Here is a 25,686-nt window from a genome sequence, read left to right on the forward strand (position 1 = left end):
CCTTCATTCTGCATCAGTTCATTCAAATCTTTCCAGGTTTCTCCGGAATTTTTCACCATTTCCTTGTAGCACAATAATATTTCATCACATTTATATACCATAATTTGTTCAGCCACTGCCCAGAGATGTGCAAATTTAGAAACATCTCTACCCCAAATGTTCATATGGACTATCTGTGACTGAACTGTTGTAGAGCATTCCAAACTTGCATTGGTCTTATCAGCCACAGTCAGACACACTGTAACTTGACTCTAACATCGTGATGTCATTTTGGTTCTCTTCCAGGAAGGACAACAACCAACCAATTGATGGACAATTCCTTAGGTTCTACTTCTTTGCCACTATAAAAAGATGTGTTATAAATATTTTAGGGCAACTCCTTGAGGGAAGGGACTGGGGTTTTTTCCTTTCTTTGTATCGTTCCCTTTCTTCCCCCTCAGCACAGCACATAATAAATGCTTATTGAAATCACATTAATTCATGGTTCGTGGAACTACGAATTGGTCCAGCCATTCTGAAAAGCAGTTGGGAATTATATCCTAAAAATTACCAAACTGTGCATACTCTTTGACCCAGAAATAGCACTACTTGGTATATAACCCAAAAAGATCAAAGGAAAAGGAAAAGATCTTATACCTACAAAAATAGGTATGTTTCTGTTCAGTTATTTTAGTCATGTCCAACTTCTTGTAACCCCATTTGGGGTTTTCATGGCAAAGATACTGGAGTGGTTTGCTATTTCCTTCTGTAATTCTGTTTACAGGTGAGGAAACTCTAGCAAACAAGGTTAAGTGACTTGCCCAGGATCACGTGGCTAGTAAGTGTCTGAGGCCAGATTTGAACTTAGGCCTTCCTGACTCCAGGGCCAGTGCTCCCTATACACTTCAATCTAGCTGATACATATGCAAATGTGTGTGTTTGTGTATGTATGTGTATGTGTATATATATATATTATGTATTGTGGAGATATATATATATATATATACGCACACCTATATGTGCATGTGCATGTGTATGTATATACATATATATATATGTGTATATATATATATCCAGCTATTGGTATATTTATTCATTTCTGTTGCTGACCCAAGAACTTTCTTTTTCAGGTCTTCAGGAGCTGGAGATCTATACAAGTTATACACAAAATAGATACAAGATAATTTTAGAGTGGGAGACACCAATGGTAGAGTCTTAGACCACATCTCAGAGGCAGATGATGTGCCTCTGTCTTCAATGACTTTTCAATGCCTGTCCTCTCTCTTCCGACACAAACCCAACTGAAATGTTCCCCTCAGTGTCATTCTTGTGATTCTCCAAGGACAAGGTATTTGATGGAAAATCTGGTGTGACCCAGGAGGGCAGGATTGGGTTCCAAGTACTCTCAGCTTCCCTCTATTAACCATCGGGAATTTCACCAAAGACTGGATCCCAGTTTTCTTCCCATGTTGGGTCCCCCTTTAGGGGAAAGAGTTCTATCAGGATCTTTATAGCTGCAAGTCATTTGGAAAGACCTAATGATCTTCTCTCTACTATGTTACAGTAGAAAGGACACTGGATTTGCAATCAGACCTGGATTCAAATCCTGGCTATGATATGTAAAAGCTGTGTAACCTTAGCCAAATTATTTTACATCTCTGAGAGTCAGAGCTACCAACTGCAAAATGACAATAATATTTCTACTACACAAATCACTTTTTTGGTGAAGAAATCACTTTGTAAGCCCTGAAACGCTAAAGTATAACGTATTTCCTATCAATGTTAACTTTACACCCTCCTTACCTGCCCATTCTGTAGTTCGCCAGTCCAAGAAGTCCTTCTGACTCCCAGCTTTAGTCCACCTTTTTGTCAACCCAGCCCCTCTTTTCTCATCTTTGCCCAGAGAAACCCCAAAGCAGTCACCACCCTTCTTTTCAGAAGTCTGCACAGAGAGATGTGCCGATAGGGGCCATCCCTCTTCTATAAAGATGTTGCTCATACACCTGCATCCTCCCCTTCTACCCACTTATGTCTCCAGATGTACAGACCAGTCATCCTGAGCAACCCACTGTTCAGTGCCCCCAGCCACCCAAAATACACATTTGTGTGCCACTCCATGGCCGGGGAACTGAGTTCTCTCCTACATAGTTAACTGAGGGCATGGAGGTCACACTGCTAACCTGGGTCTGCTCACCAGAGGTCTCACCCTACAAAGCACTGATTTGACCTGTAGAACGGGTAATCATGCTTCTCCCAGTCCTAAAGGCCTTCTTCTGTAGGGAGAAAATAAAACATCTATTTAGAGGCTGTTACCACCAGCAGGAGGTTTATGGGATCATACCGGAGTCAGGTGGCACAGCGAATAAAGTGTTAGATTTGGTATCAGGAAGGTATGAGTTCAAATCCTATCTCAGGTACTTCATAGCTGTGTGATTCTGGATAAGTCATTTAACCTCTCTAGCCTCAGTTTCCTTAACAGTAAAGTGGAGTTAATAATAGCACCTACCTCATAGGGTTACCGTGAAGATTAACGGAGCCAACATGTGTACTTTACAACTCCTGGGCTGCTTTAGAAATGCTGTTATTGCTGTCACGTTGTTATATCTGGTCAGCTCCAGCCACTCAGCCAGGTTTTACCACTAATTTCTTGCCATGTCTCCCTGCCACAATGGCTACATTGTAATTAATAATAATATATTATTCATATATTATAATTATCAATTAATGATAATTATAATAAACAATTATCATTTATTATTAATATATTATAATAAATAATTATCTGTTATTAATATATTATAATAAATCATTATCATGGATTATTAATATACTATAATAAATATTATTATTGTGTATTAATATATTATGATCGATAATATATAATAATAATAGCCAACGTGTATATAGCCTTGCTATGTGCCAGGCACTGTGCTAAGCACTTTACAATTATTATCTCATTGACCCTCACAACACCCCTGAGAGGTAGTGCTATCATCATCCTCATTTTACAGATCAGGAAATTAAGGCAAACAGGTTAAGTGACTTGCCCAGTGTCACACAGCCAGTAAGTGTCTGAGGCTGGATTCGAACTCAGATCTTCCTGACCTCAAGACTGGGATCTCTATCCACTGTGCCACTCGAACTCCTGTCCTGGGGCTGTAAGAGCAGTGAGAGCTCGTTCCAACTACCTGGCTCGACCTCACTGTGGTCTTCCTTCTAAATCACTCTGTGCCCCATCCTCCCCAACCCACACTCTTCCACCTCTCTTTTTGTGATTTCTCAATGGCTTCCTTTGCCATCCATGAACTTGACCCTTCCCTGACTACCACTCCCCTATATGTTGTCCCTCCCTCTTAGAACATGAGTTTTTTGAGGGCATCTCAAAGCAGGCATATAATTAACCCTGTAAAGCACATAATACTCACTTAATAAACGGTATTTCATTCACTCATAGAATACAGAACTTCACTACTGGGAGGGATCTTAGAACATGGAAGAACACAGAACATAAATTGTTAGAGCCTGATGGGATTTAAAAAGAAAAGATTTAGTCCAATTTTATACCACCTCCCATTTTTCAGATGAACATACTGAGGTTCAGCTAGGAGAGCTCATTTGCCCAGGATCATACAGGAAATTAGGGACAGAGCCAAGATAAGAAGGTGAGTATCCTGCCTCTCAGCCCAGAGTTTCTCCACCACGCCGTAATGATTATGAGGCTCTCAGCTGACTCCATCTTTGACCTCTGTTTTGATTGTCAACAGAAGAGCAGGCTTGTGGTTGAGGTGTAAAATTTAATGATTGAGCCTACTCTCTTCTGGGTGCTGGCTGGAGATCACTGCTGGAGACCACCCAGCAGGAAGAGTTTCAGCTCTGGCCACCGTGCGTCACCTCGAACCCTGGGCCTCCCCACTATGGGATCCAGCCCAGAACTTGGTGTCCCTGGCAGACCCCCAATTGGAAATGTCTTCCCTCCCACCCCCAAACACTTCATGGGAGCAGAAGCATCTGTGATTTAAAGGGACTCAGATGTTAGACCTTGCACATGCATAACCCCAACTCCTTCATTTCCCAAATGCAGAAAATGGACCCCAAAGAGGGGGAAAAGCACATGCCCAAAGTTACATAGCAAGCCATCTCAACAGAACCAGTCCTAGAATCCAGGTCTCCTGATTTTAAGTACAAAGCTTTATCTACTATACAACTTGCTTTTCTCTTTGAATTCTAATCCTGTGCTTCTGTCATTTTGATAAGGAGCACAATTGGCTTTTTTATTGTTCATTAGTTATCCTGTGTGGAATTACTATCTATCAGCTAGGAGGGGAGCAGGTGTGTATGGCACCATGGCAATCCCAGCTATTGGGAAGGCTGATGCTTGGGAGTTCTAACATAAAGTGGCTAGTTGGGTGCCTACCCTTAATATGGCATCAGTATGGCGATAGCAGAGGGTCACCAACGTGCCTAAGGAAGGGTGAAATTGTCAACAACAAGGCAAGTCAAGGCTCCCACGCCAGTCAGTAACAGGATTGGGTCTATGAATAGCACGTATACTTCCATCTTGTCGGAAGAAGGGATGCCCAGTTTTTAAAAAGAGCAGGAGGGAGGGATTACTATCTTTCCAACTACAGATGTAGTTGGGAAGGAGCTGGAGTAACCATGCTACCAGAAGACTGTTTAAAGGAATTGAATTTTTTTTTTTTTTTGCTTTGAGGAAAAGAAAGACATGGGAAGGATATGATAGTTCTCTTAAGTATCTGAAGCCATGTTACATGAGAGAAGGATTAGATTTACTGTTTGACCGCAGAAAGCAAGAAAAAAAAAGTGTGCACAAATAAATGTAAGACAAGTGTAGCCTAGGTTCAAGTCTGGTGAATTTACATATGACTCTCCTTCTTGCTGGAGAGAATGATGTGCCTGTGTGAAGAGTGGAGTTAGTCTCAGCTCGCGACAAGAGAGATCTTTTGGGTTCTAGGATGCTCCAGACAAGAAGCTTCTAGTAATCACTCTCTCCATCAAAGGGACTCTTATGTAAATGTACCAGACTCAGAAGGAAGCTCTAGAAAAGCTAGAGAAGGAAGATAACACTTTTCACTGGGGGAATTGGGTGTCTTCTCTGGAGGAGGTGGCACCCAGCTGTCTCGAAGGAAAATAAATATTCTGAAAGGTGGAGATTAGGAGGGACTCCCTGCCAGGCAGAGGGGATAGACCATGCCGATTGATTAATGGCAGAGGGGGGTGGGGTAGAGAAAGGGATTTGGAGTGTATTATAGACCAGAACTGCCAGGGAAAAAAGCAATGGGGGAAATGGTGAGTTCAGAAGGGAGAGGATTATATGTTAATCATGGAGAATAACCAGCAGAGGAGTTGAGCTACACCAGATGTCCAGAAAAGGGACCGGGGAGAGAGTTTTCTAAAAGAGAAAAACAAAACCAGATTTTTCTCTTAACCTAGACCAAGCTGGACTCTAAGCAGATGCTGTCTACCTGCGATTTATTGGCCAGGGCATCATTTATCCTTCACTGATATCCCCCTCAAACCCTTCCCCTTCTCATAGGGAGGTAACCTTGGGCTCTTGGAGACCATGGTACCAAGGGTCTGGTAGCAACCGAGTACCAAGCTGGAGGGGCTTCCAGACTACACGTTTTTGTTGTCCACATACCAGGCTAGCTGAGGTTGGAGAAGCTTATCACCAGATGTTTGGCCTCCAATGGATGATTCTTTTTGTTTTGTTTTGTGATAACTTTTCTTTTGGGTTGGGGGGGCTGAAATAGAAGTGAAATCCATCTACGGAGTCTGAAGGAATGAGATCTATGCTGACAGAGAGATGGGACCATAGATCCTTGAAGGTGACCAAGGAAACAGATCATAGATGTAGGGCTTGAAGGAACCTCAGAGATCATCCAATCCAATCCCTCATTTTGTAGATAAGGAAGCTGAGGCTTGGAAAGGTTAAATGAATTACCCAGTCATCCAAGAGGTACATTTCAGAGACAGGATTTGAATCTAAGTCCTCTGATTCCAGAGGCCATGGTATCCAAGCAGAGTTTGTGCCACAAACTCTCAGTCCTGGAGCTACCAACTGTGCTACCTTGGACAGTGTCCTTCCCCTCCTTTCACAGTGTGTAAAATGGGGATTGGGATACCATGTACGTCACTGAGTGTTGTATGGGGAAGGCCATTTGTAAACACTGAAGAACCACAGAAATGTGAGTCTTTAATATTCCTCACACCGATGTTGACTCTTGTCCCTGAAAATCTATGGCTATGTGTGGTTATGCCAGTGATGGGACAGTGAAAAAAGAACTGGAATTAAGGGGCGGAGGGTTGGAGCCTGGGCTGGTTATGGAGAGCATTGAGGTTCAATGGAAAAAGCATCTGATCTGGAGTCAGGGGACTTGGGCTCTTCCATGTTTCCTAAGAGTATGGTCACCCTGAGCAAATCCCTTCTTCTCTCTGAACCTCTATAGAGTTCAATGCACGATTTTTTTAAAAAAGCATCAATTAAGCATCTACTGTTTGTAAGGCACTGAGCTGGGTGCTGAGAACATTAAGGAGTTTACAAGGAATCCTTAAGGAATGGGGATCATAGTCCCTGAACTATTTATCAAAGGGTGGTTCTAAGAATCAAATGAGAGAGGAAAACTGACTGGAGTAAGAGGACCTGGGTTCAGATCTTGCCTCTGATACTACCTGGGTGATCATGGGCCTGAAGTTGGAGGCCTGGGTTCAAACCCTGCCTCTGATACTTACTGGGAGATGAGGGATTATAGAAAGAAGGGAAGGCATATGACCCTGGGCCAATCACTTAGTCTCTATGGGCCTCAGTTCCCTTTTTGGTAAAATGAATTGGATCAGATGGCCTCTGAGGTCCCCACCACCTCTAGAGACCAATGTAAATCAGAAGCCTTTATTAATATAAGAGGCATGTGAGAGAACCAGACTTCCCATCAGAAGACCTAGGTTCAAATTCCAGCTGGGTAACTTACTAGTCTTGTGTCTGTGGGCAAGTGGGTTTACTTCCATTTTTTTCATCTGTAAAATGTAGATAATGATACCTGTAGCCTTTCCCTCACCAGGATGTGGTGGGAATCAAAGGTCATAACACCTACAAAGGACTTTGGAAACTTTAAAATGCTGTAGAAATGTCAGCCCTTGCTATTATAAGGCTCAGGACTACATTTCAAAGCCCACGCCTGAAGGGGAGCCATCTCCTGTCTGTGCCATTGGGAGGTGGCAGTAACAGGCGTTTTGACAAGCAGGGGTAATGTTATGTCTGCCCAGCTTTTGTCCCTCTCCTCCCAACCCCCAGCACTCGCCAATACTCCCATCCAATGAGGATGAGTGAGAAGCCCTGGGCGGTCCTTTCCATTGACCTTCTGTGATCTCAGGGAGAAGGCCCCTCCCTGGAAAGACAACACTTTCTTTCCTTGGCCTCTCCTTTGTTATCCTGGTGGTGGGACCGGAGAGTAAGTTGTCCTCTGGAGGAGGCCCCCGTTGGGTTTTTCTAATTTTCCATTTCTTGGGCGGATTAGCAGAGATAATAAACAGGAGGCCCTGCTAAGGAAGGGGTTCCCATAGATTCATTTCCTAGCAACTGTCAAAGAAAAAAGGTGGAGTGGGTGAGTTCTGTTATTTCTCAGGGTGCCATGACTCAGTAGAGCCAGTCACCCCCCTCCTGAGGTCCTGGGAGGCAGCCACCAAGGCCTGGGGAGAAAGGAAGGACCTCAGAGAGAAAAGGGAAATGGGGCCCTTCCAGGTTCAGAGGACAGGAGTTCTGAATATCCACCCTAGAACTTAACCAATCCCCAAATCCCTAACCCCAATCACCTTTCTCCTGGCCAAAGGAATCTCTCCTCTATCATGGAAGTGTAGAATGTCAAATGAGAACAGGTTGTCAAAAATAGAAGGGATATTAGAGATTTTCTAGAGCAATTCCCTTATTTTACAGAAGAGGAATACAAGGCAGAAAATGAAGAAAGGATGAATGGATGGATGGATGAACAAATGAATGAATGAAAAAGTATTAGGTGCTACTATGTGCCAGGTGGGGCAGCTAGGTAGTGTAGTGGGCAGAGTGCCAGGCCTGGAGTCGGAAAGAGTCATCTTTGTGAGTTCAAATCTGGCTGCGGATTTGAACGAGCTGGGTGACCCTGGGTGAGTGACTTAACCCTGTTTGCCTCAGTTTCCTCATCTGTAAAAATGAACTGGAGAAGGAAATGGCAAACCCACTCCAGTATCCTTGCCAAGAAAACCCCAAATGGGGTCACAAAGAGTCAGATACTACTGAAAAATAACTGAATGGCATGTGCTGGGTATGGTGCTAAGAGCCGGGAAAGCCCCTGCCCTTGAGGAAGGATCTGACATTCTAATACAGACAGCACCTTTAGAGATAATGATGGCCAGAGAAGAGAATTTTGGTGTGGGGAGTCACAGAAGAACGATATGCCTTTTCCAGAAGAAATGGTGATCAACCAATCAACCACCAAGCTCTTATTAAGCGCCTGCTATATACCTAGGCACTGTACCTAGGCGTGAGTTGGTACAAAGACAGAAATGAAGTAATCTCTGCTCTCTAGAATCTTTCAGTCTATTGAGTGGAGACAGCATAAGCATATTTAGGAATAAGGGACCTAACCCATCAGTGCCTGATTGAGGGGTTAGCCCAATAGGGGTACTGTAGAGAAAATAACCCAAAAATATACAAAATAGGGACAAAGTAATTTGGGGGGAGAAGGAACAAGTAGCAGATCAGGCTTAGAAGATGGTGCTTAAAGCTGCATCTTATGGAATGAATGCCCTGAATTTGGAGTCAGAGGAGCTGGGTTCAAATACCAGCTTTGCCTTTGTCTACCTGTGTTAATCTTAAACAACTCACTTTTTTCTAGGCCTCAGCTCCTCAATTTGTAAAATGATAAAGTTAGACTAAGGGTCCCCTTCCAGCCCTCAATCAGTCTTCTTTGGCACTACAACAGGCTCCTGCCACCAAACAGCTTTTGAAAGTCTCCCTTCCCCAAGAAGCCTCCCACGGCATGTCACCAGCTCCCCATCCTGCCCTCTCAGGCCTACATTCTAATGGGGTAGACGGCCTATATAGAGAAGTGTGGCCAGGGAAGGGAGTTTTGATCTGGGGAGTCACAGGGAAGATGAAAGGATTCATAGGTGATGATTTATTGTATCTTTCCAGAAGCAATGGTGGTGTTGATCTGATTACAATTGCCAAAAGTAAGAGGGATCCTGGGACAGGGAAGAAGGAAGGAAGGAAGGAAGGAAGGAAGGAAGGAAGGAAGGAAGGAAGGAAGGAAGGAAGGAAGGAAGGGAGTGGGAGGCAGGGAGGAAGGAAAGAAGGGAAGGAGGGAAGGAAGGAAGGAAGGAGGGAGGAAGGAAGGAAACATTTATTAAGCACCCACTATGTGCCAGGCAATGGAATAAACACTTTACAAATATTATCTCATTTGATCCTCATAATAACCCTGGAAGGGGGTGCTATTACTATCCCCATTTTACAGCGGAGGAAACTAAGATTAAGTGGCTTGCCCAGGGTCACACAGTTAGTAAGTATTTAAGGCCAGATTTGAATTCAGGTCTTCCTGACTCCAGACCTAGTATATTATACATTGCTAGATAGCATAAATCATGATCTGAGAGAATAGACGATAGATAGATACATGATAGATAGATAGATAGAGAGATAGATAGATAGATAGATAGATAGTTAGATAGATAGATAGCGGGTTAGGTGAATTTATGTTCACCATCAGAACAACCAAAGTCCAGAGTAGAGTTTCAAAGCTAAGTGTATTAGCTCCCCAATGGGAGAAGGGGATGGTCTCTGGAGGCCTGCTTTGGATAGTGTTCTAACAAGTAAGGAGAAAGAGAAGCTGCTTTAGGGTAGATAGCAAGGTATCCATGATAGATGGCCAGAAAATAATACTTATTCTAGCTGCTTCACCCAGTACTATAGAAATGGGATGTGCTGCTATTATGATTCTGTGGTATACTGAAAAAAACTGAATTAGTAGCTAAGAGATACTAGTTAGAGTTTTGGGTCACCCACTAATTAGCTGTGTACCCTGTCTTGAATTTCTGTTTCCCCCAGTGTAACATGATGGGGTTGGAGTAGATGGCCTCTCAGGGCTAGAGTCCCCCCTCTAGTTCTGGGTTGTGTGATTCTATGATCCCAGAGCTGGTAGGCTTTCCACTAGGCCAAGCTGCTCCCCATCCACCCAGACAGGGTGGAGGTGAGGAAAGGGAACAAGGGTGCGGCTTCCCAACAGCTGTGCCAGCCAAACCGTCTGTAACTGGCCTTCGATATTTCAGAACATCCATGATTTCATCAGTGTGGGTGCTCCCTGCAGACGAAGAGCCTGCCCCCTCTCTACCTTAATAAATGGTTTTCATGAGTTAATCCGGCCCAAAATATTCATCCCTTGGTGACCAGCCCTCAGTGACGAGCATCTCCATCCTTAGCCAGGCTGCTCTTGGGATGGCAGACACCCAGTCCATTGCCAGGGCCACAGTCGAAGCCTTATGAGTTTGACAGAATTAGCCAACAGGGTGGGCTTCTCTGGTCTAGCCTTACAGAGCACAGGGTTAATTTACTTTCACCAAGGTGAGGCCTCAGAGGAGGACTCTAGGGATGGAGGAGGTGTGGCTTGCCTTGGGATAAAAGAACTGAAGATAAAGAAAAGTGAGCGCAATCTCTATCGGCCAAATGTATGATTTCTCCCACCATCATCAATACAATTTCCCTCATCACTACTGCAATGACCACCTCCCAGCCTTTATCAGTCATATAACTGGTCAAAAGTTTGTTCTATTTTGGTGGCGGGGGGGAGGGAAAGGTAGGTGGGAGAAGGAACAGACTTGCAAAGAAGATAGGGAGCTCCCATGGAGGAACATTCTGTACAAATGTAGACTGGCACCACTATTATAGTTTGCTATCTTAGAATGCTGCTTCCTGGGGCCATGATGTATTTAAGTGGCTTGCCTAGGGTTAGCCATCCAGAGACTTGATCCCAGGTCTTCCAGATTTCAAGGACATCTCTCTGTCCATTAATCTATGGTTGTTTGTCTTGCTCTATTCACTGTGTTCAAAAAGAAGTACGGAGCTAGCCCCAGGAGATGTCAGAGGAGTATCTCTGGAACTCAGAGCCATCTTGGGCCTCCCAATGAGCTCAGTACCAGGAGGAGGTAACCTCCCCTAGGTTATCAAGAGAAGGAGCCCTGGTGAAGCCAGGCCTTTATCTCTGCTCCTGTAGAATTCATCCTCACTGGCTCATGTCCTCCTTGGTCATAGCTGGTCTCCTCTTGAATCCTTCCCAAAAAGAAAAAGATGACAAATCCCCATTCTACAAATACTGACCCTAAAGTGCCCTTGAGAATTCAGCAAATGAACTGCATTGGAACTGGACATTATCATGGAGCAAATCAACACAACAGCGCATTTAGGAGATATCACCATATTAAAACACTCCCCATCCATGTAGGGTTAAAAGCTTTCAGAACAGATGTCATCTCTGTTAGCCTGTCTGCTAAGACCTACCTGCCTGTAGCCCCAACCCCTGCGTCTAATGTTCTTCTCTGGGGCTGAGATGGGTTCGGGGAGTCTACAGACCAGCTTACATTCCAGTATTCTTATTCAATTACAAAAAGCAGTCATTAGCCTTACCTATCAGTCTGTAGAATAAAAAAATAAAAAAGAATAATATGATGATAGTGGCTTCTCTCAGGATTATTTCTAAACACAAAAACTCACAAAGTGCTGTCTTCACAGCACAACTTGCACCAGTAGGCACTTTTTAAAAAAAATCGTGGTATAGCCAACATTTTTATAAGACATTAAGGTTCGCAATAATAAATACATTTATTCTTTATTTATTTATTTATTGTATTTATTTATTATCAAATTTTATTATTTTTATATATAAAATATAATATATAATAAAATAATAAATGTATTAATATAATATTTAATATATAATAAAACATAAAGTATAAAATATTATTATTAAAAATTAAAATATTTTAAAAATATATTACTTTGGTTGCTTCTCACAAAAACCTTGGGAGATAGGTACTATTATTATCCCTATTTTACAGATGATGAAATTGAGGCTGAGAGACAATAAATGACTTGCCTGGGGGGGACCCAGGTGGTACATGACTGAGGCAGAATTTGAACTCAGGTCTTTAGCATTCCATCCACTGTGCCCCCTGGCAACCTTGGGGCTGGGCTGGGGAGCAGGAAGCAATGTATTAATACTCAGAAGACCTATAGTCAGGTCCCAGTCCTGTTTATTCTCAATTGCTGCATGACCTTCACCAAGACACCCCTCTCTGGGCCTCAGTTTCCTCATCTTTGAATTTGAGGATTGAGCCAGATCATCTCCATAGATGAGTTAGGTTTGTTGATGCCAGTTTAAAGATAAAGAAACTATGGCCCAGAGAGGATGAGTAACACACCCAGGGGGCACAGTTATCGAGGAACTTGCACCTAGGTCTTCTGACTCCAAACCTGGAGTTGTTTTTTTTCCACTAGCAGGGACAAGCTCCTGGCCTTCTCAGCTCCTGCTCTCATAATGGATATCCTAGTCGTGTCTAATAATAGTCACGATTTAAAAGTGGAGGAGATGGGATTATCAACAGAGTCATGCCGTTTGAATTTGATATTAGAATCTTGAAGTTGGAAGGGACTTTGGAGGGTCTAGACCAAGCTCCCACCTGGTGTGGGGAGGTCTTCCATTCCACCCCCATCAGACAGTCATACCTTTTCTTGAACGTTGGGGATGACAAGGCTCTTGTTCTTTGCTGAGACTGCCCACTCCATTGTTGGACAGCTTTCACTGTGATAAAATACTTCATCATATTCCATTGCATCTACATTCTTCTAGCTCAGTAGTGGGGAACCTGTGGCCTCGAGGTCATATGTGGCCCTCTAGGTCCTCGGGTAGCTCTTTGAATCCCAAATTTGAATTCAGTCAAAGGGCTGCACTTGAGGACCTAAAGGGCCACATGTGGCCTCAAGGCCATGGGTTCCCCACCCCTGCCTAACCCAAGGGTCTTTAACTTTGTTTGTGTCATAGATCCTTTTGGCAGTCTGGGGAATCCATTCTCAGAATCATATTTTTAAATGCCTGACATAAAAATAATTGAGATTATAAAGGAAAACAATTATATGGAAATATATATATACACATTTATGTATGTACGTATACATATATACATATAGAGAGAGAGAGAGGAAGAGGAAGAGGAGAAAGAGGAAGGAAGGGAGGAGGGAAGGAGGGAGAGACAGAAACACAGAAGAGAGAGAGGAAAGAGAAGGGAGAGAGAGAGAGAGAGAGAGAGAGAGAGAGAGAGAGAGAGAGAGAGAGAGAGAGAGAGAGAGAGAGAGAGAGAGAGAGAGAGAGAGAGAGAGAGGGAAAGAAATACAATATGTTCAGATATTATTTAAAAACAAGTTCACATTCCCCATGGCGAGAACTTCTGTTCTAGCTTATCCCAGTTGCTCCTAGGTTTGCTTTTCTAGAATCATCTAGAAGGCGGTCAGAGCTGGAAGGGGCTTCAGAGAGTACCTAGCATAGTCCATTCCTGATCAAGCAGCATTACCCAGCCAATGGCCTAAGCTCTGCTAGAATCCCTCCACTACATCACAAACTCGTTTGTTTCTCTTTTAAAGAGCTCTCCTTGTCACCAAGTCTGTGCCTACATTGAGCCCCAATCAGCCCGTCTCCCTGGAACCCCCAGCCATTGCTCCTTGTTCTGTCCTCTGGGCTCAGGCAACACGACAGAACCACCTTTTCCACAAGACAGTAAGTCAAATGCTTACTTAAACATGACTCTCATGTCCCTCTCTCCACGGGCACAATGCTCTTGTTTGTCGAAGTCCCTTTGGAAATAAAACTGTGATCAGAGAAAGAGGGGCTATGTTCTCTGCTCACATACCTCAAGGCCATCTTACTCCTATCTCCCTTCTATTTCCCTCTTATTAAGATTGGGGGACAGTGAGGGAGTCCCACTGAGTCAGAGAGAACTCGGTCTGGTTCAACATTGATGAGTCCCTGGGGATTGGGGCCAGTTTACAGAAATTTGGGGAGTGAGGGAGAGCAGGGTTTAACTTGCTGGGCTGGCTGGGCTGGCAGCCAGATTCCAGTCACTGGAGAAGAGTGTTTGCTGCCCTCCCCCCTCCCTCCCCTTTAAAGCCTCCATGAACTATGTGGTTTCCTGTAGGGGGGAACTTGTGGTTGTGTGGAGTTGGTGATGAGCCTTCCTCCCTAACTCCCAAGCTAGCTCCTTTCTCATTCCCTACTACAATCCGTGGAGACATAGCTCTGCTCCCTCCATCCCCCCAAATTCTGAGTTGTGTCTCCAAAAACAGGAATGAATCACTTTGAGCTGTCCACACATTCTCTGGCCTCCCTTGTGATTCCCAGCACTCTGGGAGATACCTGGGTGGGGGGTGGAGGGGATTCAGCCTTAGGGCTCACTCTGCGACCAGGCTCAGGGCTGGTCTGTGGCCAAAGTCAGAGCTCACACCTTGACCAAGGTCAAGATTCAGTCTATGACCAAAGTCAGAGCTCAATCTATGGTCAAGGTCAGGGTCTCACTCTGTGACTGGGTCAGGGCTCATTCTGTAACCAGGATCGGGATTGACTTTAGAATCAGGGTAAGGGCTCAGTCTGGCAGGGTCAAGCCTCAGTCTATGACCAAGGTCAGGACTCTCACTCTTTGAACAAGGTTAAGACCCTGCTCTCAGATCAGGTTCCATTCATAATTAACTCTTGCCTCGGCTTCATGGGAGGCCTCTGTTCCCTGTTCCAAAACCTTCTCAGGGAGCATTCTGCTCCCTTTCTAACCTGGCTCAGAAAGGGTTCTGAGCTCCCAGGGCTGCAGACGATTCTCACTCAGAGGCATCTGTACAGGTCCAGCAGGTGACACACCTCCTGCTCGGTCAAAGCTGATGGCCCATTAGAGCAGTAACTAGGATCCTGACACCTAAGGCAAGTTCAGTTTGGTTTCCCAAGTTGGGGAGGGGGACTAAAAGCAGAGGGGAGGAGGGGGCGGACCTGGGAGTGGGGAGATAGAAGAAGCACACTCTCCATCCGAGAACTCGTCCTCATCGTCAGACCCCAAGAGACACAGTATGACTGAGCAGACACAAAGGGAGTCAGGGTGGCCTGGGGGCCATGAGAGGAAGGTGAGAGGTGGGGATAGTGGTCTCTAAACCCTGGTGGAGAAAAACCATACCTACGCAGACATGGATACCCAAGAAAATCCCTGAGCTACCACACCTAAGTTATGGCTTTGCTGATATACCTACTGCCCTAACCGTCTGCTCTTGGCTTCAGGGGATTTCTCTCAGCCCTAAGGTTCCTCTGCTTCCTTCATCTTAATCTCATAGCTCTGTCCCCTTCCCTCAGGAAGCATTATTTCACAAGAGTGAAGCATTTAGGGCTGGATGAGACCTTAGAGACCAGTTACACATGGTCCCCTTTGCCCATTTTAGAGATAAAGAAACTGAGTTCTGAAAGGGAAAGAAATCAAAGCCAGAAAATTTACAGCTGGTAAGTTGTAGAGCTGGGATTTGAACCTGTGCTCTTTCTATATTATCACACGGATCTGTGATTTCATCACAATGAGTTCTCCTTCCATCCATGAAGACCCTTCCATTGGAACCAGCCTTTGAAGATGAGTCTTCCTGACTTGCTGTGGCTGAAACAGCTCTCTGGTGATGAGCCTGTCTGCACTCAGTTGGGCTGACACTCAGTCAGCTGGTACACTGTTGGTCCTATTCTAGAAGACTGTCCAACTTGATAGGACCTTCTAGGATTTATGCTCCATTGGCAGAACTTTCAAGAACCCAGGTTTATCTTTGTACCATAATGAAGTATTGGAGGAAAACTTTTTTGAAGAAATATTTAGCCAGACCCAGGGGCAATAAGAGATCCTGGCTGAGGGGAGGGGGCAGGTGAGATTCAGCGATGGGAGGTGGGGTGGTAAGGAGGACAGAAGGGGGAAAACAGACCTGGAGATTTGCCTGTTCATTCTCAATGTTAGTTTGTGGGGCAGCTCGACAAGGCCTTGGTGGGCTGTAACTGTCATGCTGTATGCCCAATAGGAGTCATAAAGGATCCCCTCTCCCCCACCGTCCCTGTCCCCATGAACTTGCTACCCCACCTCCAACCATCTGCCCCTTCCCCAGGGTCTGGGGGCCTCCACAAACACTGGAGTTCAGACTCATAGACCGAAGTCATTCTTGAGCCACAGATCCCAGATGTGAAGGGACAACTGGCCCAGACCAGAGAGGTCCTGGGAATAGCTGCATGATTGATAGATAGAACAGTGGCCCCAAGAGTCAGGAGACACCCTCTTTTGGGCCCAGGGTGCAAACTAGAGGTGAGGAGACACAGCCCCTGTCCTCAGACAACGGGTTTTAGGGGAAATATGTGTTACCAGACTATGAAAGCCAGGACCATGTTTCTTCCTTTTCCCTCTGTATCCGTCTTCCCCCAGTGCCCAATCTGGCAATGCCCTGAGCTCCTCCCCACCCCCCAGAGTCTTGGTCCCTGCTGACAGGACCCCTGCCCGCTAATTGACCTTCCTGCCACTGCCAAGTTTTTGAGCCACTGGGCTGGGCCCTGAGGTACCCCCATCCCTCCCCTCCCCTTCCCAGCAGGCCCATCAAGGTTCCTCCTTGTGGTTGAAGAAACCTGATCCTCATCAGGCCCCAGGCCAGGAGCCTCATCGTGTGGGCCCTGTCCTCTAACAACTGGACCACCCAGCTGCCTACCTTCTGCAGGTTTGGTTGAACCCTTCTCCAGGGAGATGTCAATCATGGGACTGGCTGCATGTACCTGGGGCTTGGACCAAAGAACCCTGGGGAGCCAGAGCTCAGCTTTCCCTAGACAGGATGTAGTGGGGCTCCACCCACCAGGTTATTAACTGGTTATTGCTAGTTAGAAATGGGTCTTCCATGTGGGAACCCACACAAACACCAACAGGCAAGCTCCTTCAGATTCACACTCAGAGATACATACACAGTGGGAAACTCCCACAAACATGTAAACACACACAGACCCACAAACACACATTGATCTGCCAACAACAACAGCCACACAAAAGTACAAAAATACAAATGCAGGTACTACAAAGGAATAAACATGCACTCAGATACATGGACACAGAAACATGCACAAGCACACCAGAATACATCAGTGTATATCGACACGCATCCAAATGAACATACACAGTCACTGGTGGGCTCATGTGCCCCTGAATACAAAAACATATGGAAATACATGCAACAAACACACAAGTGAAGCAGGAACCTGAATATCCCAATAGGTGTGAACACCAGCACAGAAAGGATACTGTAGAGATACACACATAAATAGTTTCATGCCTGCATACACGAATACATACAGACACATACAAGCACACATGTGCCCACATGAACATACGAGTAGGTATATTTATAGATGGCAATAATTATGAAGAGAGTCATACAAAGTGCTGCTTGTCATTGTTCAGTCATTTCAGTCGTGTCCGGCTCTTCATGACCCTATTTGGGGTTTTCTTGGCAGAGATCCTGGAGCGGTTTGCCATTTCCTTCTGCAGCTCATTTTACAGATGAGGAAACTGAGGCAAACAGGGTTAAGTGGCTTGCCCAGGGTCACACAGCTAGGAAGTGTCTGAGGCCTGATTTGAACTCAGGTCTTCCTATCTCCAGGCCTGGCATTCTACCCACTGAGCCACCTAGCTCATCGTCTTAACTCATTCAATCTTCACAACAACAGTATACTGCAGAGAAAAGACGGCTAACTCTGGATTTAGAAGTTTATATATGTCCCTGATGCTTACTAACTATGTGGTATGACTAGAGCTAGTCCCTTTCCTTCTCTGTAAAATGAGGAAGTTAAACCACATGGCCTTTGAAGTCCTTTCTAGCCACTAATCTGCTATGGGGGGGGGGGGTAGAGCCAGCAAGGGAAAGTGCTTTGTCTGAGTAGAGTCAGAACTAGAACCTGGATCTCCTGATTACTAGCCCTGACCTCTTTCTATATTAGGCTGCCTCTCCTAGGTGGGAAGAGATAAGGATTGGAGGAGGAAGAGAAGGAGGATCGGATGGTTAGAGAAAGAGAAGACTGAGGAAGAGAATCCTTTATTTTATAAATGAAGAACTTTCAACCCAGAAAAATACTCGACCCTTCTTATTCAATACTTTCTATGTTGATAGAATAAATATATAAATGATAGGTTTATGAAACTACTAGTGACCTAAGGCTTGAGAAGAGACAACACATTGGCAGAAAGAGGCAAAATCTAGAAAGTTATTGGCAAGTTGTAATGATAGGCCAGGCACAAGAAGTTAGATGTATCAGGGATAAATATAAAGACTTTCCTTGGATTTTAAAAATCAACTGTACAACACAGGAGGAGAAAGACATGACTAGCAGCAGTTCATGTGGAAAAAGATGGAACTCTTAGTGGACTTAAGCATCAACAGTGTAACCTGGCTACCAAAATAGCTTGTCTTAGATTGCATTAATAAAGAAGGTAGCATCATATTCCTAATGTCCTAGTTTCACTTAATGTTATTAACTGTCGATGTCATGATTTTGGCTGATACCATGATATAGAGGGCAATTATAGCCAAAGGAACAAAGTCATTAATGGGACTTCTGTTCCTGGAATAGAATTCCCATGGAAGGACCTGGGGCAAATAAACTGGAGGAAGGAGGAGGAAGAAGCGTTGGGGAAAGCGCAGAGCTGAACTGAGCAGATGAAGCCAGGCAAATACAATCTCACATTCTCCAGGAAGCCTTCCCCAGCTGCCCTTCATTCCAGTGCCTTCCCTCTGTTCGTTATTTCCTGTTTCTCCTGTGTTCAACTTGTTCTGCATGTATTTGTCTACATGCTGCCTCTCCCATTAGAGTGTAAGTTCTTTGAGGGCAGGTGTTTTCTTTTGCCTCTTTTCGCATCCCCAGCACAGTTATGTTGATTGATTGATTGAGGGATAGGCAAGAGAAGACAACACAACAAGCATTAAACATAGCTCATGTTTCCTTACAGTTCTGAAGTAGGTAGGTGGTGCCAATATTGATACCCTCACTTTGCAGATAAGAAAACTGCAAAACCAACAAGTGGGAGAGCTGGAACTCAACCCAGATGTCCTAGTGATCCTGGTCCAGTGCTGTAACCATTCTGGCATGATGGGGGTTGGGACAGCTCTGTGAGAGGTATGCCTGTAGTCCCACCGTCCTCTGCCCTAGCCGGACAACATCTAGGGTGCCCATTTCTGAGTGCCGCCTTCTGGGAAGGATGTATAATGTAGCAAAAAGAGCTATCAGAAGACCTTGGTTCAGATTCCAGTCCTACCACTTTCTGCCAGTGTGACCTTGAGGAAATCAAAAGGTTTCCTTGTGGAAATCACAAGGTTTCCTTGTGGGCCTCGGTTTCCTTATCTGTGAAAAGGAAGAAGTTGAACTAAGTGGCTGCTAAGGTTCCTAACAGCTCACATCTATGATCTTGAGGTGGAATGTGTCCAGAGAAGTCAGTGTGATTCAGGGGAAAGAGCATGCTTGCAACCCCGTGACCTATGGGCCTCAGTTTCCTTATCTGTCAAATAAGGGGGGGGTTGTGCTAGATGGCCTCTGAGGTCCTTTCTAGATTTATGGTCCTATGAGGGCCAACCAGCATGGAGGAGAGGACTAGAAGCCATGCCACGTGGAGATCAAGGAATGGGGAATGTTCAGGGACATGATAGTTGTTTCTAAAGGGCTCATGGGTGGAAGAATGATTAGAATTATTTTTCTTGGCCTTGGCACAATGGAGGAAACTTGAAGGGAGCTATAGTTCAACTGAACATGAAGAAAAACATCCTAGCCATGAGAGCTGTTCCAAAGCGGAATGAGCCGCCTCTGGAGCTTATGCATTCTCCCTCGTTGGAAGTCTTTGAGCGGAGGTTGAATGATCAGCTGAGAGAGGCTTCCTGAATGGCTCTAAGGTCCCTTCCATTCCAAGATGCTGAGATTTCTCATCTCTGGGTCACCCTATGGTGCTCCCCCACCTGGAGCTAGACTGTGCCCCACTATAGAAAGTTACTGGGGACACACTAGACCTGCTGGTTCACTTGAGAGTCCAGGCAGATCCCTCCAGGGTAGCCTTTGACCTGCTGTTCCTGGCTGCCTCCCCCTCCCTCTCAGTCTCACTTCAAGGGCCAGGAGATGAAAGCAGCCTGCCAAAAGCATTCTCCAGTCCCTATGGGCCACAGCAAGGCTAAGGAGAAGCTGACGCAGCAAAATATTTTCCCAATGAAAATTGGGATCAGATGTTCTTTGTCTGGGCCCAGCTTCTGGATCTTGAAGAGCAGGGCCAACCCTTGGATGAGCTGCTGCACCCAAACCCACTCCTTCTGCCTACCTGTTTCCTCCCACTCCTCTCCTGCCAGTCTATGTGTGGCCTCCCTTCCAGGCCCTCCTCCAGGAAGTCCTCCAGATTAACTCAATCCTACTTTCTCTGAATGAGAAGATACAACCGCATCCTTTAGAAGCCCCTTGTCTGGTGGGGAAAGCGGCTTCACCTAACCTAGTCTGAAAAGAGAAACAGTCCCTGTCCCCAGGGAGGCCCTGATGGGGAAGCACAGTGTCCTCTCCCCCACCTCTAAGGAGATTTTTGTCTGAGGCTGAAGCAGGGTCTTGTCTTCAAAAGCCCCACTAGCTACATGGCCCTGGACAAGATACTTCCTTTGTCTGGGGCTTAGTTTTTTTTATTTGTGAGATGAGGAGTTGGACTCAGTGACTTATAAGGTACTTTCCAGGACTATGATCCTATGAGCCTATGAATGCTTATTATGTTCAGTAATAAGAATGTGGTTTTAGGAGACCTGCCATTGACTTCTTGGGCTAGTCCCTTCCCTTTCCTGGGAAATGGGAATCAGGGCAATTCAGTTAAAAAAATTTTCTTGAAATCAGGAAAACCCTGAAACTTACCAGCTAGGGGACCCTGGGAAAGTGAATTCTCCTCTCAGACTCAGTTTCCTCATTTGCAAAATAGAGGCATTCATGTTTGTTTTATCTGTCTCACAGGGTTTTTGAGAGGAAAGTGATTTCTATACCTAAGGGGCTAGAGAAATGACATTTATTACTATTGTCCCTCTGGAATAGATCTTTATCCTAACCTCTTGGGTCATCTCCTCCTATGTTGTCACCATTGTAGTAGGACAGGAAGGAGGAAGGTTTGGAGGAGAAGGGTTTTCACTTTTGAGTTGTGTTACTTAAGTACATGCTTCAAGCATGTATCAGATGTGGAACTAGTAGAAGGAGCTAAATTTTCAAGAAAAGTGGGAAGAGTACTGGATTTGGAGTCAGAAGACCTGGATTAGAATTCCACCTCTGTCACTTGCCAATTGTGTGACTTGGTGAAAGTCATTTCATCCATCCTTCCATCCATCCATCCATTCATTCACTCATCCATCCATCCATCCATCCATCCATCCATTCACTCATTCATCCATCCGTTCATTCATTCATCCATCTATCCATCTGTCCTTTCATTCATGTCATAAATGTCAGGTCATTAATTCATTTTCCCATTCTGGGTTCACAGCCCAATTCTGATACTCAATGCATGTGTGATCTAGGGCAAGTCACCTAATTTCACTGGGTCTCAGTTTTCTGGGCTCTAAAATGAGGTGGTCACTCTGATTTGTCCCTACAATTCCTTCCTACTCTACATCCTACAATCTTGTTCATTTATGAGCTTATTCAACACCTACTATGGGCCAGACCCTCTTAAGATACAAACACAAAAACAAAATGGCCCCAACCCTCCAGGGGCTTACATTTGATTAGCAGTAGGAGGAGAGCGATGAAAGGGATGGGGGAGATGATGCATTTGAGCCTAAGTCAATATAAGACATATAGCAAGTCATTTGTCTGAGTAGTGGGCAAAAGCACTAACAAGAGAAGGAAAGAAGGAATGAAGCATTTATTAAGCACCTACTATGTGCCAGGTGCCATTTAAAAAATATTTCATTTGATCCTCACAACAATCTTGCCATTGTCATCCCCATTTTACAGGTGAGAGAACTGAGGCAGGCAGAGATTAAATGACTTGCCAAGGGTCAAACAGCTAGTAAGTGTCAGAGGGTGGATTTGTACCCAGCTCTTCCTGACTCTGTGCCCAGCACTCTACTGCTGGGCTACCTTGCTGCCTTGAATTGGGGGGAGTGGAGAGGGGAGGAGACTTAGTGATAAAGGCTTGAGTAGGAGGTGGCAGTTGAGCCAAACCTTGCGCGAGCTAAGGATTCCAAGTTAAGGGGGACAGTCAGTACAAAAGCTTTGTGTCTCTGGATGGAATGGCATGTTCAGGGAAAGCTAAGCAGACTATTCTGGCAGCAACACAAAGCAGTGTGCAATCAATCCAGAAAGATGGTTGGAGCCAGACTATGCGGGGCTGTAAATGCTAAATAGAGGCTTCTATGTTTCATCCTAGAGACAATTGGGAGCCACTGAAGCTTCTTGAGGTGATGGTTTAAAATGGTAAGGACTGTGTTTTTGCAATATCAGTTTGGCAGTTGTTTGAAGGACTGATTAGAAAGGAGAGAGACTGGAAGCAGAGAGACCAATGAGCTTAGCTTAGAGCTATAGGTTAGGAAGGAAGTCACAGTTGAATGGATGAGATTTAAATGATTAGAGCTTGAAGAATTTGGATGTCAGGTAGTCCAGATACCTAAAGGGCTAGGGCTCTGTTCAAAGTCACACCAATGGCAAATTAGCAGAGGTGTCACTTGAACCTAGGACAGGGATCTGAACAAATGGATAGATTGGTGAATTACCAAAGAGATGAATGAATTATCGGATGGATGAACACATGTGACCATATGAATGAATGTATAACTTGACTGATACATATATTTTTAGATTACTATCAGTCAGTCAATAAGCATTTAGGAAGCATTCTCTCTTTGACAGGCACTGGATTAAACACAAGGAAGGAACAAATTGATGGGTGGGCAAATTGATGATTTAATATGTATCTGCAGGCATGAATGTATTAAAATGGGCAGGTCAATGAAAGAGGTGAAGCACAGACTAGTTGATTGATTTGTCAATTAATTACTTATTTTTAGAAAGTATTTACTTTGGAGATAATTTCCTGCTTGGCAGCTACAGTTCATAAGATTTGAAGCCTAGTGGTTAGGGTTAGGCATAATAGAAAATCAATAAAATAAAAGATGCATCATTTTCTTGATAAGAATGGCCCCAAATCCAAACCCACTCCAAAATGTCCAATCTCTTCTTTCTGCCTTAGCATATATTTCTTTAGGATTAAAATATTTAATGTCCATATGTTCTATCTCTTCTCAGTCTTTGTCTCTGTCTCTGTCTCTGTCTCTCTCTGTCTTTCTCTTTGTCTCTCTCTGTTTCTGTCTCTGTCTCTCTCTGTCTCTGTCTCTCTCTCTCTCTCTCTCTCTCTCTCTCTCTCTCTCTCTCTCTCTCTCTCTCTCTCTCTCTCTCTCGCGCGCGCGCGCGCGCACACACACACACACACACACACACACAGTATAGAATAGTTAATGAATGAAAAAGCACTTGTTAAGTACTTACTACAAACTGACCAATGCGCTCAGCTCTGGGGAGGAAAGCAAGCTAATTCCTGCTCACATTATAACTGGGGGACACTGAGAACATATGGAGATTTAAAGGTGAGGCTGGTCCTAAGGCCCAGGGGTCTTTACAGTGCCTGGGCAAGTCAGCCGGCAGCGCTCGGATCTCTGGAGGGCACGGCCACACAATGGTCCTTAGGGCATGGTAGCGGGGCAGATGATAAAGCCTGGTGGTCCTCCAACCTGAATGAATGAAAAGACAGGCGAAAGGGGGAGTGGTAGCTAGAAGAAAGAAAAACAGAGGAGAAAAACACAATAAAGAATAAGAGAAAGGAATGACAGAGGAAAAATAGAAGAAAGAAAAGAAAAAGACGAGAGACAGAGTAAGAAGCAAGGAGAGAGGCAGAGAGAGGAGGGAGGAGGGGGAAGTGGAAGAGGGATTTGATCCAATTTTTAAACTTGTAAATTTAAAACAAACAGCTGGATCAGTGGGGAAAAACATCTGCTCAGCAAGTTTCCCTAGCTTGTCTGTTCACTCGGGAGATTCTTGATGCTTAAAGATTAAAAGTCCCTAGATTCAGTTTCTTTGCTGAGGCCAAGAATGCAGGAACCCTGGGGACAAACCAGTCCCAGAGGGAAAGCAGCCCAAGGCTTCCCCCAGCTCTGAGGATCTCCAGAAATTGTCTCTTCTGTCTGTGTACATGAAGGTAATACGTGAGCTGCTTTGAAGGAGATAGAAAAAAAGAGGGAGGGAGGGTAGAAGGAAGCTCCATTTGGTTGGACAGGCATAGAGGCAGAGTTCCCAATGAGGGCGATAGGGAAGAGCTGTGGGGTAAAGGACCCTTTTTTGTCCCCTTCTGGGGGATGGAAGGGGTCAAAAGGCTGGTGAGCACTGGAGTGCTTGGAGGTATGTGGGGTCAGGGGACTTAGTCCTAGCTGCCTTCAACCTGGAGCGGGAACATGGAGAGATTCCCTCGGAAGCAGAGGCCCATCTGAGCTCTGTTACCCATGAGTGTCCACTCTGGACTTCCATTTGCTACTTTGTAAAATGGAGAAGCTGGACTAGGCTCTTCCATCCCTGACCCTCTGCTCCTGTGACATTGCAGCCTCCACCCAAATTCTGCAGTGCCAAAACTCAAAGTGACTATCCCAACCCTCTGGCGCTCCCTCCTCCCTCCTCATAGATCAGCCAGAGGCAATGCAGGTCATTGCCGGTGCCAACTGTCACCCCCCAGGAAATTGTACCTGCCCTTTGGGTTTATGCCTCTAATTAAACAGAAGAGGGAAGCTCAACAAACTTTTATCAGATGTTTTATCAGCCTGGCGTTTAAGTACCCCTTAATAAAAGTGAACTGAACTGAAATAAAGTTATTTGAATTGACACCTTGAGACGATTAATCGTGGGGGATCAGCTGAGAGTGCCAAGGGATCATGGCTGAGAAAAGATGGGAATTTTGGTGGGGAAAAATGGAGGGAAAGAAGAGGGAAGAGGTTAGCAGCATAGCATAAGGTAAAGAGACTTGAACCTGAAGCCAGGAGGCCTGGCTGTGAGACCCTGAGTAATTTATCTCATTTGTTTGGGTCCAAGTTTCTCCACCTACAAAATGGGAGGGTAAGGACACCTGTACCACATCCTTCACTGGACTGCAGTGAGCAAAGTGCTTTATAAGCCCTTATAACTACAGAAAGGTGAGATCTTATTTAGCTCCTCAAAAAGCATTAATTCAGCCCCCATGCCTTTGGAGTGCTGTACTAGGCCCCTGGAGCATCACCTAGGAAAGACAGATGGCACATGGCACCGCAGGCAACATCAGGACTTGGGGTCATTTCATTCAGAGATTCTGCTGCCTTCAGGGTCAGGAGATGTAGGTTCAAACCCCAGGCTTGGCACTGACATTCTCCATGATCCTGAGTGATGTCTGTATCTTTCCTGGAACTCAGAGTGACCCAACCCCTCCTCTGTAAAATGAAGCAGGTGTGCTGAATCAAACGGTTCAAGGGTGTGATGGTAAATGTTTTACAATAGACTCTTGAGGAAAAAAAATGTACTCATAACACACTTTTCAACTTAATCTGCGTTATTACAATTTTCTCCAATA

The sequence above is a fragment of the Trichosurus vulpecula genome, chromosome 9, assembly GCF_011100635.1.
Source record: "Trichosurus vulpecula isolate mTriVul1 chromosome 9, mTriVul1.pri, whole genome shotgun sequence".
Taxonomy (NCBI): Eukaryota; Metazoa; Chordata; class Mammalia; order Diprotodontia; family Phalangeridae; genus Trichosurus; species Trichosurus vulpecula.